General features: G+C 38.9%; 1 protein-coding gene and 1 pseudogene across 2 annotated transcripts in view; one reads left to right on the top strand and one right to left on the bottom strand.

Annotated features, from left to right (window-relative positions):
- Positions 1–10,962, top strand: part of LOC116697301 (uncharacterized) — a 19,835-nt pseudogene extending 8,873 nt beyond the window's left edge.
- Positions 1–16,583, bottom strand: part of lingo2 (leucine rich repeat and Ig domain containing 2) — a 265,572-nt gene that overhangs the window by 85,107 nt on the left and 163,882 nt on the right. The gene's annotated exons all lie outside the window — the stretch shown is intronic.

Here is a 16,583-nt window from a genome sequence, read left to right as displayed (position 1 = left end):
TAACCTTTTCTGATTTTACTGTTTTCTATGTTCATTCTTTCTATTGTATATGTGTTTTTACTCTTGGTTTTTGATGTTAAGCACTTTGGATACCTGCTGGTTGCTGTAAAGTGCTATATAAATAATTTCTGATTGATTGATTGACTAAAAGGTGTCAGCCACCACCTTGCATTGTGGACTGGACTCCCTGTGGACCCAACCCCCTAGCCTCCATCACTTCATAAGTGTGATGCATAAGACAGGAGGAAGTAAGATGGAGGCCACTTCTCTGCATTCACAAAACCATTTGGGACCATGAATGTCCTCATACCTGCTGCCAGAGCCTCCAAGTGGTGCCCGAAGTGAAGGTACTCTCCCCCTTTTCTGAAAGTGGGACATTGCTTTTCCCCAGAGAATGTAATCTCCCTGCAAGTGCCTGCTTCCTTTCCTGAGCTGTGGTGTCTCTCAAAGTTTGCCTGACACTTAAAGGATTTGGGCCTTCGACTATCAAAGGGTGGCATAGCTGGGACTGTGGGAGAGCCATGGCTTCAGCCCTGATTGTGATCTAGCCTGGGGCAGTATGGGTCAGCCTCCCAGATTAGGCCTGCTTTGGGGAGACATTGCTTCAGATAAACCTACAGAAATTCAGGTATAGTCCTAGTAAGTCCTTCAAGCGGTTTCTTGGCCTAGATAGACAGTTATGGGGCAAGGGTCTGAATTCATTACAGGCTAACAGATGCTTTTTGATAGTATAATGCTCACTGTGGGTGTAAGCATCGATGTCAACATTGTAAACTTTAAACCTCATTTCTGTCTTAAGCTTAGTTCCACAATTTAAAAACAAATACATTGCATATAGATTAAAGGCAATGTTAGCTGCTTTTATTTGATTGAGTACATTATGTGCAGTCTATTTCTTAAGAATTTTTAATTACGAGCAATCCATAAATATAGAGAATGCTCCTGTGCCCTGAAGGATCATAAGGTACTATGAGAGGAAATTGCAAGATAAGAAAGAAAAGGCCCAACGGTTATGTCATCTATCCATGAAAAGCCTGGTCTCAACTCTGGCTTACAGAACAACATGAGAACAACTCCAACATCCGCCTCTCTTTAGAACACACTGGGACATGCTGTAGCCTCCTAGATCAAAACCGAGTGGAATCCTAATGACCTCTCTGAGCTGTAGTCTGAATCCCACTGAAACTGCACTACAGCAACGGTGTAAGTTACAAGTGAGTCATTCCTTTCCTGAAACTCTGCGTTCCTCACTAGCTTCATCCTTTTGGAATCAGATTCATATAACATTATACTGAGGAAGTGCATGTGTGTGTTGGATTTCCCCATGCAAACTGATAAAAATATTGCATACGTATCTTTCATGGGTTCAAGCATGCCAAGATGGTAAAATCACTATTATTGACATTATTACAACTAAACAGCCTTCTTTTAACACACACACACACACGCCTGTCCATTATTTAGTAACAGCGCGCCAGAGTTGTTAGGGATCCAAACACTGACTGTGGCTGCACTTGGAACAAATACAACAGTATCCATGGCAACAGCAGACCAAGTTGTTCCTTCGATCCTGCCAAACAGCGGTGAGCCAGAGAAGAAGCACGAAGGATGAAGTTCTTTCATTAAGGTTTAACTAAAATGCCATTGACATTCAACACACAACCCATGCCCACGATTACACACTGCTGGCTTAATGCTTAATGACTGTTACTTTTCTACACACAGTATAAGAAACACATACAGGAAGGTAATGGTAAGGAGAGGCAATTTCTGTCTAGAAAAAATAAATCAAAAGCAATGGGTAATTATGGGACTCAAAGCATTTTGTTTCCTCCTTCTTAATTTGTTGAAAAACATATCTATTGGGAATAATTTATATTTTTCTTTAAATTAATTAGGACCTCACAAAAAGTTATTCCTCTGCTAACCCAAAACATATTCAAGAGAGAGAAATTTCAAGGAGTAGGGGTGTCTCAAAGTCTTTCTGTCAAATTTTTGTGGTGTGCAGAACTGCTTTCTCTTTGCCGAAAGCAATTGAAATGGATAAAATGGAGTGGATGAATAACTACTGTAGGTACACACAGCAGGATAAATAATAAGAAAACAAAAACACTTACCTACATCAAGGGCAGCACAAGAGAACAAAATGAGAGAGAATAATATCAAGGACTCTCAGAAAGTAATAAAAAAAATACAACAATTATATATATTAGTGTTAGACAACAAAGACTTCCACATTCCTGGTTAATTTATGTCATAACACCACAGGGAAAATGCATCGTTTTAGCATCACCAAATAGAGACAGAATAACAAAAGATGCCAGCAGGTTACCATTATCAATTTGGGAGTTAACACTTCATTTAACAGTATAAAAGAAACACAATGATTTTGTCAGTGGTGCCACTTTCAGCATAGTTCACATTTAAAGTTCTGGTTAAACATTAATTAAAAAAAATAAAAATAAATTAATCAACCATTCTCATGGGAGTTGATGTTGATGAACTGCTGATGTACCACACCCCTTTAAAGAGGAAGGCATGAAGATTTTTTAAAGGGATCTAATCTAAATCACAATTTAGAAATAAACACAACAAACTAAATTTAACTGAACTATAAAAAATTACTTTAAAATGTAACTACATTTTTTTTTTAGCAGCGGCCAACAGCTCTATAGCTCACACTGTCGACAAAAAATTCTCCACTCTTTGGTGGCCACAGTTTTTGTCTTAGGAGGCTGATATTTGGTATGAAGGTCAAGTGTTTGTGTGTTTGTGTGTGTGTGTGTGTGTGTGTGTGTGTAAATGAATGCATGGATGTATGTACGTAGGTGGTGGCAACTGTTGCAAATTTGTGCTTGTTTAGGTTAAAGCCTTGAAAAAATAATGTAATGATTTAAAGGCTTCCAACTGTATGGCAGTGGAGCATCAGTTGTGCTTTGCTCAAAAAGCTCTGGCCAGCAGGGAGCACATACATCATAAGGATATACTTTCAACTCTCAAAAATATAGATACCGGGGATCACATTTCACAGTGTGATAGGATCCCCAGCCCAGTCAAGCAGCCAGCTACAAACGTGGAGAGAGGGAGGTGAGTGGATAGGGTGAAAAATTACATCCGTATACCTGTTCTCACCCATACATCATTCAGAGGGCAGTTTTTCGATGGAGTGTAAAAACTGAGAATGGAGATATTGGGTCAAGGCGGTGTGAAGGTGTTCATGTGGGTTGGTGGATTGGTGAGGTTCTGCACTGTGCTTCTTGTGAAGAGCTAGAGCCTTTCACAAGCCCTTGTGCTAATATTACTTCTATCAGGATGAGACTCCATTACTATTCGTTATTGGCAGTATTAAATTAAATATATTAGCTAGTTTTCATGGAACTCCAAGCCAGGCAGCATGACACAGAACATCACCTTCAAAGGTCATGAAGATAAGCCGGAGTAATTATTTTTTAGGTTTCCAGGTGATAAGCACCTTGCATGTGACAAATTCAATCAAACCAATCATAGACAATACTATGACAATTAATTAGAAATTATTTTGTATACGTATGATGTGGCCGCAATCATTCATTGTGCACAGGCCCTGCATCTTAATAAGGAAGAACATTACTGGGGCCAATTGAATAAACATCCACATAGAAACAAACAAAATAGTTTAGGGAAAAATCAGCAGTCCCTAGGTACTACCTCTCATCATCGCATTTCTCTACCCAATTTACCTCACAATGCACTGCACTTTTTTTTTTTTGCAGTAAAATACAATTACTTATTTTGATCCAGACATCAGTTTATGGTCATTCTTAAAATATGTTCCCACTAAGGGACCGTTTGGTATTTGTGGAATGGACAACCAGAGGAAAATAGTTTTTTTTTTTTCTCTCTTTTTATTCTTTATTGAGGGGAGGGTCACAAAACTTTTTTTAGTCTACAGGTAGGGTCATCCAACTTTTGTGCTCATGAAAACAGCAGCATTTCAAAGTGGCTTGTTTGGTGCATATTTTTCCATTTAGCTCTCTCCATCCCCATCCCTGTTGAATCAGCCAGACAATTTGAGCTGTAGCTTTGTATATACTGTGCGATTTCCAACACTGAATAAATCCTGCCCGCAACAAACACAAAACTGCTTTGCTGGTTCCATTGGGTTGTAACTATGACATCTGCTGATTATTTTTATTCATTAGCATGATTGCCGTACGATTTCGTTCAAAAACACAAAAAAACACCAACGTACAAAAACATAGCAGACCAGACCCAAGCTTTTATTTGGAAAAGTTGAAGCAAGCTTCTATTTTGAAAAGTCAAAGCTTTGGAGCGGCACCAGCCGGGTGGGCGTGAGATGAGAGGCATAAGACGGGAGGTCTCCAGGGTGCAGCCATACCTGACTCAAATATCTTTTTGGTCCCAGTGATTATTTGTGAAATTGTGCAAACGACCTGTTCAAGTCATTTGAGAAGAAGAATGCAAGCTCACAAATTGACGCTCGTCTGAGAAATGTATGGATGGTTTTGGATAATATTCAGCTTCGGCAGCTTTAACTATGCTAAAATATATGACTGAAGAAGCCTAGTGACGGGTCCATAGCAACATGTTCACGTGTTGAATTTGTTACCCAGTGTGCTTTGTTGAATGGTCTCAATGTTTTGTTTAATTTCATGTAAATCCTAGTTTACTAGAGGAGAAACTTAGTATTTGAAGTAATGCAGTAAGTGTGCATTTATTTATTCATTTATCAACTGAAATGGCCACCACACAAAAACAGTGGAGTGTGACGTGTAAGATGAAAAGGCAGCTGGTTAGTCATGTATGTCATAGCAGCCATGTCACAACAATGGCTATCTATGCCAAGCGCAAACCAGAACAGAAGGCATCAATAAATTGTTGGGGAGGGACATTTTTTTCGCATTAATTTTGGAGGGTCATAAAAACGTTTATTATTGGCAAAGGGTGGGTCAAGTCTTTTAAGACTAAAGACCCCCCCAAAAAACTCCTCCTGTAGCCCCTTAAATAAAAAAACAAACAGTCCCTAAATGACTAAATGCCTTTATTTATTTATTATCAAATCATTTCCCCCAATGTGGGATGAATACAATAAGCAATAATATAATATAGATAACAAGTGCTTTGCTCTCTATTATTGTAAAACATCTTCGCCAAAAACTAATAAAATACAGTACACAGTTACGTTGTTGACTATTAAAACAAATGATTTAGCTTGGATTGACTGTGTGATCAGAGAAAAAGAGTAATCTGCAGTTATTTCCACCTAACCAGCACTAGCCCAACTGAAGAAACGGCTTCAATAAAGAGCCTGCTGTGGCTTGAGAGAGAACACGACAGAGCTTTAATTACCCAGGCAACACTAGAGAACAAGGTAAAAGGCGTGTAAATGAAATAGTAATAAGGGTCCAATTTGAGTCCTTCGGCTTTGCCATCCTCTAAAATGATCTCAAGGACTTCAGTTCCTTCCGTGGCTAGTCTCTGTTATTGCTAATTACCATCACTCACATGACAGAAGGGAGTTTAGAAACCATTACTTCTGGGGAATGAATCCTTTGGGTGTTGTCCTTTGAATCAGGACACCCAGGCCGGTTTACTGGATGTCAAAATTGAGGGACAGGGAAAAACACTAAACCCCTAAAGAGAGAATGAGTTCAGTGTCTGCCAGACACTTTGCCTCATACATTCTATTCATTTAACAGTTTGAGAACAACCTAGTTTAGGTTCTAAAGAGGGACGTCCATTTTCCTTACAACTAAAGAAATTACTGAAGTTGAGTTAGTGTTCTTAGGTCTTCAGAGTTGTCAGGTATCTCAGGTTACGATCTTCAAGGAATGTAATTTCTACTATGAGCATCCTGCTGGACGAAACAGCCATTTCACAAGACTGTGCGCCGCACTGAACCCCAAACTGATAACAAAAGTCAAAAGGAAACTCTTCAAGTGTTGGCGGGTAGCATGAAGAGGAAAAGCAGACATGGATGGGAGATATTCTCAAAGACATTTGAAGATACAGCAATTTCTCTGAGGCAATCATTTGATGTTCTCATTCCGTGATGGCTGAGTGTCACTACTTTTGCGCTCCCATCACTCAAGTGCATCCAGCACTCCAAGAAATTGATTGTTGGAGGATAGGGCTAGAACAGTGCACACATACAAAAGTACATATCTAGTCTGGGATAAAACCATTTCTTTCAGCACTCAAAGCAATACATGACTGAAACTGTTTGATGGTTTTAGCTCAACACTGAAAATACAGTAAGTCTATATTATCACCACTTAATAAAGTTGGAATCAATAACCAGTGACTAGATTTCACATTGGACACAGAAAAACACACTTATTTTCTGAGACTTTTCTGCGTCGATTTTTTCCCCCCAGAAGGTATAGAACAAATCACCATCATGTCACGCTAACACAACAATCACTTCTATCAAGACAACTAGCAGTTGATTTAAATTGCAGAGAATATGTGAAATTGGCAAACTTATTTCTGTGGTCAGCAGTCTGGCTGGCAGTGAGACATTGCTGTCAAGCTGTCATTTGTCAAGCGGTCATTTGTCATCTGTAGTCTGTGGCCCAAGACGTAGGCTAAAATAGGTCTCCAACCAAACTGGAGTGAAAATGTTCTTAGTAATGAGATATAAATGCATCAAACATGCTTAGATGAATGAAATACACTTTGGAATAACACCAGAAATAACTCTCCTTCCGTTTTCTCAGCGCCGTTAAATTGCATGTACATGATGCAGTGGTTTTCTACCTAGAAGTTATTGTAAACAAACGTTATTTGTTTTACAGAAGCAGATTATTGGCCTCCTCTGAGCAAGTCCCCCATAATCAGGGCAGGCACCACTGTAGGTTTTCCTGATCTCACATGAAACATCAAAAGCATCACTGTACTGAAATGACTGAAGGTCAGTAGAGGTTTAGTGTTAATGAACATCTTTCAATTATTACAATAGTCCTACCACAGAATTGCTTTAAATAATTAATTAATTTCCCCAAAACATTACATCAAAATGGTGTTTGCATTCAGACTCAAACAGCAAATCCAGAACCAGTACAAGCTCTAAGAACTGTTTAATGCCACGGTCAATGCCAGTACATCATAATATTAGAATATCCTTCTGATTTTCTGTCTAAACTAAAGGACTAAATCCTAGATCTTTGTGTATCACTCTGTCTGTCTGGTCTGTTTCAAAACTCTGTGGGGGTGTGGTCTTAACATTGCTTGTGTTTCTTCTCCCCATCAAATAAAATGGCAAGTTCAGTATCTCCATATGATTGCATCCCAAGTGGTAGACAGGTGTTTCATTTTCAAGTCTAAGGGCCTTATTTTAATGGTCTAAGCGCACAGTGTTAAGCGCATGGTAAATATGCGTTTAGGGCGTGCCCAAATCCACTTTTGCTAGTTTGACGGTGGAAAAAAGGGTCCGTGTGCCGGGCGCATGGTTTAAAAGGGCTGTACTTAGTGTATTTTAGTGTGTTTTGGGCGTAACATGCAATAAACCAATCATAGTGTCATCTCACATTCTGATTTTTATTTTTTTTGCGTGTGTTGCTGTGCTTCCCTGTGTCTGTTTGTGTGTGTGTGTGTGTGTGTATGTGTGTGTAACAAGCATAGTGTGCACACGCTGTGCACGAGTTAGGTGCATTTTACTAAAGCGCTGTGCAAATAACAATGAAATGCTGTGTTACTGACTTTAGACCAGGTTTTTGTTGGTCACTTTCTGCTGCCGTAAGATAGCAATACGCCAAGGATTCACCTGAACACACCTCCTTGTACGACCAAAAGACCCATGGACGCAAAGACGGGCGCAGGTGCATATGTTATTTCTATGACGTGGGTGCAGGATGGGAAATTGACAACTGCGTCAGTCTTAAAATAGCAAAGACACTTTCTGGGTGCAAGATAGGGCCCTGAATCTTTCTTTCTTTTGCAAATACAAAATCTTCTTACTTTGATTTGGTCTGGGAGTTATGTTGTGACCTGAGATATCTGATGATTTAGAAGACTCAAAAAGCTTTCATTAAAACCCCCAGTAAACCTATCCTTTTATGACTCTTACTTTCTTTCCTCTTCTACATCTTGCTCCTTTTAGGCAGTCACTAAGACTATGTTTGTAGTGCTTGCACAGCAGTGGTCGATAATAACTATGATGATAATGGGATTGTGGCCAATCTCACATTACCCACAGCTGATGGCATGAAATGTGATTATCATTTGCCATTTTTTTTTTGAATGGCACTGCCAGTACAGCTGTCTGTGTTATCATTAGTATTGTAGAGTGGTAAGCATCGTGTTGGAAGGCTTTATCATCCTTCTGTATTTTATTAAAGTTACAAAAGAAGCTGGCACATTTTCTTTGTCAGACTCATGGTGGTATATGGGGAGGAATATTTCTTCTTGGGCAGTTTTTACCAGATAGTAAACGCTGCCTCACAAATGACTCCATATATCCAAGGGTACACTTTGTATTATTTACTCATGCATTTGACTGCAGTTCCCCCAAATATCATCCAGCAAATTAATGACTAGGCAAGGGTCTTCCCTGCTTAATTAGACTGACTAAATATTCAGCCCTAATTGATGGAATTAACAGTCACTAAACACCCAAGTCTTTAGAAGGAAATATAATTGACAATGATTAGGAATTAAAATATAATGCTGATTTTTTATGCCTTTGCTTATATTTTTAAGGGCCAACAGTTAAAATGTTTCCTATCTATTACAGTTAAAACATCTACAGTATTAAAAAAAAAAAAAAAAAATGTAAATTGCTGTTATAGTTTCTAACAAACATTTATTTTCTGACTCCGTTGCATCCAGGAACCAATGACATTTTTTCTAAAAAACATCTTACGGCTATGCTAATTGTAAAATCCATCCTAGGAACAGTTTTCTTGCTGGGTGTTTCCATTAAGAATGGTAGCTTTAGCAACTCTTAGATAGTATTGTGGATAATCAAGTCTCTACTGTTCATTTCACAGACAGGAGAAGGGGAGAGAATGTAGCTCTTAATACATCCATGCTGTTAACGGACTTTTTGTTATCGTTCCTTTCCCATTTCCAGACTTGTTGAAGTGATGTGGGTAGCCCAGAACGTAAGTTAAAACTATTCTGTAGTTTGCTAAACTGTCCGGGGTTTTTACTGCCTTGTTAGCTTCAATAAGTGTTACAATGTGCTACGATGTGGAAGTTTAGCCCATGTTACAAGGAGACATTTATTTGGAGAGAGAGAGAGAGATTATCTCCTTGATAATATTGCTGTTGCTGTGTGTGTGCAGCCACGTGTTGATATTCAGGTCGTTAGGGCAATTTGCTAGCAAGGTGCAATCACCAGTAAACAGACTAGCCTGTGGGGCCACGTGCTATTAAAGTTGCATTACACAGTTTGCTCCGTTATGGATATGTGGGCTGTCATAGATGTTGTTTATACTCAGTTTGGGTTACTGAGCAATATGATACATTTATGTTAATTATTACAGAGAAATGAATGTAATTCTTAGTATTGTTTCTTGTTATATGTTGGTGGCTATACTATTTAGTTTTGGTAAATAATGTTCATAGTAAGTCGGATGCTTATTAATGTGCATTATTATTTGCTTATATTTCAGAACCACATCCAACTTTACATGTAACATTTAATACAACTTTATAGTTAACTTCATGTTAGAGTGGTAAATAAATCTTCCTGGATCTCAAAGTGAGACATCTCAGGTTCAAGTTCTCACTGGACACCCTACAGCTGGCCAGTGTTTCAGTAGCCAGTTTTCAACAGTTTTTACAAGCCTATTGCCTATATTTCTGTAAAATAATAAACCCTTTATAAAACTATTTCAGCTTGTGTAGGTCTATCAGTGCTTTCTGAACATATTGAACACACTTTTAAAAATGCTGCGATAATACCAAAAACCGTGATAATTTTGGTCACTATAACCGTGAGGTTAAATTTTCATACCGTTACATCCCTAGATGTCCGTATCTAGTACCATTTCATGAAACGGGGAATGCAAATATCTTTGAGAAAACGCTTGAATTGGATCTGAAATTATGCTTATTTTTTTCCTTCCAGTGCAGGACTCTTGATGGGGATTGTAAAACTGGCCAGACAACGTCAAATAAAGCACCTTTCTTTCCATAACAGCTTACACGAGGCTTTTTAGTTCATAGACACACTATCTTTATCGTGCTTGCTTTCTCTTCTTAAATCATTGTTGAACCATTAGACACTTAAGACAAGCCTCTGTTGTTTTGAGGAATGGAAATGAACAGGGAAAGCATTGTGGATTATTGAAGCGATGCTCCCTAAATTGTTTGTCAAGCCAGAGGGTGTTTTGTTGGTTTGCTCTCTAAAGCAATTCTCTTGTGCTCTCCCAGCATGATATCCATGCACAACACTTGGCTGCATGCTATTGGACTCGCTAGATTTAAACATCTGCAAAATCTACTTTAGGCTGGAGTGGAGGAAGTCTTCTTTATGTTCAGGATGTTCCCATGTGAACAGTACATACAAGGTAATTGAACAACAATAACCTTATCTAATCAAACTAAACTAACAGCCTAATAGTATGGTCAGTTTTGATTTGCAAAATAGCAGATGCTATTTACTACCACTGAAAACAACACATTCAAAAAAGTTAAATGTTATCTGCCAGCCTGTGCAATGAATTTCCACTCCATATTTGTGCTGTAGGCTACATCTTGTGTGCAGTCTTATCTTGCAAACCCATTTTAACTGAGAGGTCTTTAGAAATTGCATGAGAACTGCTACTGCATCCTAAATGTAGCATCTATGTTTTTTTCCTCTCGCTTTCCTAGAGAGTTTGGAAGGAAGAGATGGGCATCCGCCTAGTTTGCATTCTGCACAGGCTGTACAATTCAGGGCCTGTCAGGCAAGAGCTCTCCTCATCTGAGGTGCCTTTGAGAGCTTGGGAGAAAGATGCATGTGAGGAGTTCTGAAGGAGGGTGAACTTCACACTCGCCTAATCTCTACTCTGGATCTGTCTGTCGTTCAGCGGAAGCGCCAGCTAGCAGACCTGGCACTAATTCAATCACTGATTCTTGATTGGCAGGGGAGCGTGCTGCAGCCCTGGGGAAGCGAGAATAAAAGTCCCTTTTGCCCTAAAATAAAAATAGAGGGGAGAAGGGCTGTCTTCCTTTAGGCCGAACCCGACGTGAGTGCAATCTATTGGAGCCAGAACTTAAAAGATCAAATAAGGCTAAAGGAAGAGCAAGACTGCAACATTTGCCAAAGTAACAAGAATGAAAAATAATTTACATAATACTAAACTAAGTTTTATGCCCTCTAAATATAACTGCAGTCTTTATACTTACCTTCTTTATCTTTAGTGTACCCTCCATCTTTAGTGAATGTTACACAGCTAAATGCTTAGATTTATTTTGCACGTTTTCCCAATTTAATCATGAAAAACCAACCCTGCTTCTAGAAATTATGTTTAAATACAACTGATTTCCTTTGCCAAATACGTTTTGAGGAACTCTAGAGGCATACAAATCGCCTGACAGTGGAGGTTTTCTAGATATATTTTGTGATTTAATCTTGCAAATATGTTAATTCAAAAAAGGTTTCCACAATATGTTTGAAAGAAAAGCCACATCACATTTTGCGCCAAAATGATTTTTCTGTTTCAAATAAGTAGAATGTAAACCCAATTATTTCATGAGGTTTAGAAAATTCTAGATGGGAAAGGTTGAAGTATAGTACAGTTACATGTGACCAGTTTACAAAAGATTGTACACATGATATGTCAAACTGTGACACTTTATATCTGAGCAAAGGCAACATTCTAGAGAGAATAAGTATCTGAAAGGGAGAATAAATCCCTTTTAAGTTAAGTGCTAAGGCAGCATGCTTTCAGCATTCATTATGAATGTTCTTTTCCTTCTCCTTGTAAGTCTTGCCTAAGTTTCCAGTATAATAAAAAGACAATGACATATAAGAGTAATACAATAACATAGAATAGATGTGTTATTGTCTTCCATATTTTGCACACATAGTGTATATTGTCACTCATGTAGTCATGAGAATATGATGATTACAACAGGTAAACTATAAATAAGGCACAATATAAACACTAAGAAGAATCCCACTTTGAAATTGCCCTTCATGCCTCACCAGCTGGAATGAATACAAACAGGGTATTAAATGGAAGCACATTATCTAAATACTACAGACAATGAATTAAGCCAAATGGTTCTCTCTTGCGCCGCTATTAAATTTGAATGACGTTTCTCCAGAGTGACAATATTATGAGAGGAATGATTCCATCTGTATGAATAATTAAAAATAAAGTTCTCAAACTTTTTTTTTTTAGTTTTTTTCCTCCCTTTCATTTCTTTAATCTGACTGAATCGGAATTATAAATCAGAGAGGGTGCCACACTGCTCATGTGCATAATAGGCTGTCTTCATCATTTGTCTGAAATATTTCATTAAGCTCATTGGTTAGACACCATTTTCATATACTACCACTGAATGTGTTGGGAGGTACATCAAACACTGATATGAAATGTAGGTCTGTCGTAAAGAAGATGTGTCTGAGGTTTGTACATCTTTGCACAGCATGCAGAATGTCCCATAACAACTAAAAAAGTGACAAATTGCTTTAAAGGTGTCAGGTTCAGGTACATACATCTATCTATGTTCAGAAAACACTTTATTTTTACTTACTTACTCATACTGCCCATGGCTGCTGCACCTGTATTCACCCTCTGTCTGAGATGCTCTATTGGAGCGTCCGTCTCCAGACACAAAACATAAAGGCCTCTGGGATCGGTTGATAACTCAAACTTGCCAAGAACCTGGACAAGCGTTTGATTACATAGACTCATGCATTAAGCATGGTTACGATCTCTTAGAGTTGCGTACAGGTGCACGATCTCCTCGGGATGGCTACCTACCATGTAACAAACTTAAAATTTGTAACAAATTTAAAATAACTACCTCAATAACATGACGTGTATTTGTATGTGATATCCATCGGTAATGTAGCCTATGAATTGATGTACACAATCATCTAAGACGCACAAGCAGTAAGACACCCGTTTGATTACATAGACTTGAGCGGTTGCACGGTTACATTCGCTCTCGTTCAGTAGCCTGGTGAGCTGTCGCCTCGTGACTGCCTACCTACCATGCTGCCGGCAACATTCATTTCTCTAACACTTAAGTTAACAAGACGTGTATTTGTATGTGATGTACTTCCCCATTGATATGTGAATTGCCATGAACAAAGTTGTCTAAGATGCACTAGATGCACTAGAAACAAGGCTTGGTTAATAACTCAAACTTGCTGAGAACCAAGACACCGCTTGATTACATTGGACTTGAGCAGTTGCACGGTTACATTCGGCCTCGTTCAGTAGCCTGGTGCGCGGTCTCCAATCTAGCCATCTATCTAATCCAAACTCTTTCGGTGCTGCCATAGACAGATAAAGAAACAGGTTCTGCTAGGCTCGCCCATTTCCTGAGTGGAGGCGCTAATGAGGTAAAAAACAGGAGCGAGTCGGTTCTTTGACGTATGGCACTCAATTCTCCCAGTTCAGTGATACGAGTCGGGTTAATTAACCAGCACTTCGGTCAGCTTGTCAACATTACAGTCTGCTCTGATCAGTGTTGCCGACTTATCGACTTTGTCGCTAGAGTCAGCGACTTTTCAGACCCCCTTAGCGACTTTTTATTCACAAAAGAAAATCTGGCGACTTTCTGTAGAAAAGTATTGTCCAGCGAGCACGCAAGGTATTTCTCTCCTGTGGCCGCCAAAAAGCAACTTCTCTCTTCTGTTCTGTGACTTTAGAGCAGAGGAGCAACTCTGTGCTCTCTCCTCATGTGCACATTGGGCAGCAGCACTGCATGCAGCCAGGTAAAAGGGGAGAATGGACAGGGTGGGGTAGGAGAGACAGCGGGACACGACAGGAGAAAGACGCCGCTGAGTTGGCCTGGCCCTGGGCAAGCTAACCTTCTTGGAGGATTAGTTATCAACTTTTTCCCGCCCTTTGTAGAATTTCTTTTTTTACTTCAAAGATAATAATTATAAGGTAAAATAATTTCCTGTATTGAATTTGTGATTAGTTGGCTAAAGATTTATATTTCTTTCTATTGCTGAGACAACCACTAAGCTTTATGCAAATGATAGTAAGCAGTGCACAGTAATGGTAAATAGCAGCATGTTCTATCGTCAAACATCGGTAGAACGGCTTCTGAACAAAATAAAAGCAAACCAGACATACAGTACTTTAAAGTAATGTGACCCTAACTTAAGGAGAAATGAACTACACTGGTAGCCAAGATTACATCTTTCACTGCTGTTTGCATGTAGCTACATGCAACAATGTTAACATGGCAATAGCTTAAAAATTTCAATAATTTTAGGCCGTAGAAGGCTGGCTCAGTGTTACATGACACCGAGCCAATAGTACTGTGCAGAACAGTGGGAAATCTAAACTTTTTAGCTCACAGGGATTTCCCTCATTATTTGAAGCTCTGGCCAAGTTTAACATGAAAATCCAACATTATAACATTATAGATATGACAAAAAATATGGAAAAGCACAATAGTTCACCTTTAAGTATAAGAGTACATATTGCACATTGTACAGCAGCTAAATATTATGTTATGTTAAATGTAATGCTCAACTTATTTTCTATATTCCACAAACATATTCAACACATGAGAATTCTATGAATGTCATACAACAAATACACCAAATTGTTTTTAAACTACTTGCCATTTCTGATCACGTTGCTGATTGCGAGTGCTATGTGAAGGCAGTTATGTCTTATCTGACACCACAGATCCATTTCCAGAAAAATGTGTTATATATGGTTCAACTACAATGTATGATGGATTTTAACATCACCAGAATATGTAACCTATTTAACAGAACTCAAGGTAGATATGTAACTGTTCTTCACTAGTTACATTGTAAGATGATGAAAATTCAATGAAGATCTACTTTTCTGGGATCTTCTATATTATTTTTCCCAAGACAACAATGCTTCTGGGCACAGAACATTCTGTCTGTGATGGACTCACTTCCTCTGGGTCCCTTCAAACACATTATCTGTGCTCTTGATACAGTAGAGACTGCAATAAGCTCAACATCCTGGGCCACCAATTAGGAATATAAACAGTAAATACTGAAATAAACAGGTCATTTTCGGTACAAAGCATATGCTTCTCTGTCAAGTAAATAGTAAGTAAAAAACACAAAAGACTATGCTTTCTACTAAGAGTACATTGACTGAATGGGACCATTAGAGTTGGGCCAAGCTTTTGTTGTAGCGAGCAGCTAAATGAACAGAAAAGGTAAAACAGAAAGGGTCAGATAGGAAGTGAATAACTGAAAGTGGAGTTGCTCGTGCCAATAATTGTCCTGTGCCTTTGGGGACGAGTGAATGGTCAGTCGAAACCGTTCGAAAGTTGCCCTATCACTAAAGCAGAGTGTCACATGGCCCATAAAAGGTTCCAGGATTGGTGATAAAATATGCATCAATACCCTGCGACTCTTAAATGGCCAGGCATTTGATCTGAAGAGAGGAAGACAGAAGGAGATTTATGTCGATGGAAGCTAGGAATGAGATTTTTTTTACATTAACACGAGTTACTATTAAATAATTTTTTATGGGTGTGCTGAATGAGTAGAGCTAGAGTAATGTATCTGCTGGATCCTACTAGTATTTGAATTGTCTCTTCATACAAAAGTTTTTTTTTATGTTAGGCAATTAATTGGTTTTCTTAAAGCATTTGACCTAAGGTTGTGATTTATTGCGGGGCACTGACTTAGATTTTAGGGTGCTACATATATTTTTGTGAGATAAAAGCTTGTGGAACATAAATCAAAATACTGGACACAACCAGTAAGACCAATAGGAGCAGTTTTTTAGAAAAAGACCAAATGTGTTTCAGTCCTGTTAAACTGCAGAATAGGGCTGGGACGGTTACCGTGGTCACGTGATGCCTACCATGGGTCTGAGCTCGTCACCGTCATCACCGCAAAAAAACGTTGGCCTGCACTTGTGCATGGCCACGTTGTGTTTAATGACATGGATTCATTGATTCTAATGACATCGATCGTGTCTGATGACAATGTGTCTTACATGGATTCAAGATTTTCTAAACAAAACTTATCAAAAGATGAAGCAAATCAGACCTTTTGTGAGTTGGGGAGGGGAATGTTCCATGACACATAACATACTATACATGGCACGGAATGCAAAGACATTTCTCCGTTCTCAGCTGAGGTGGACACATTAACGTTACAGCTGCAGTGTTTACCTTTGCACATTAGCCTAGCAGCTAGCTGAGGGTCCTTCTGTTTATTGCTTTATCCCAATAAAACAGCACGGGTTAATTTCATGCTGCATGCACGTTTCATAGCCTCAAACAGAGCTTATGGCAGAGAGAGCAACAAGTTAGCAAACTTCCGAGTCCTCCACTCTGCTCTGTGCCTTCTCAGCTGCTAGACGGGCTGCAACATATACTACGTTATAGACTAAGGTTTAAGCCAATGTTTTTTCTGGGGTAATGCCATTCACTTTACTGGCAGTATTTACAACAGA

The sequence above is a fragment of the Etheostoma spectabile genome, chromosome 10, assembly GCF_008692095.1.
Source record: "Etheostoma spectabile isolate EspeVRDwgs_2016 chromosome 10, UIUC_Espe_1.0, whole genome shotgun sequence".
Taxonomy (NCBI): domain Eukaryota; kingdom Metazoa; phylum Chordata; class Actinopteri; order Perciformes; family Percidae; genus Etheostoma; species Etheostoma spectabile.
The sequence above is the reverse complement of the archived record's forward strand: the minus strand, read 5'-3'. Positions and strand labels throughout refer to the sequence as shown.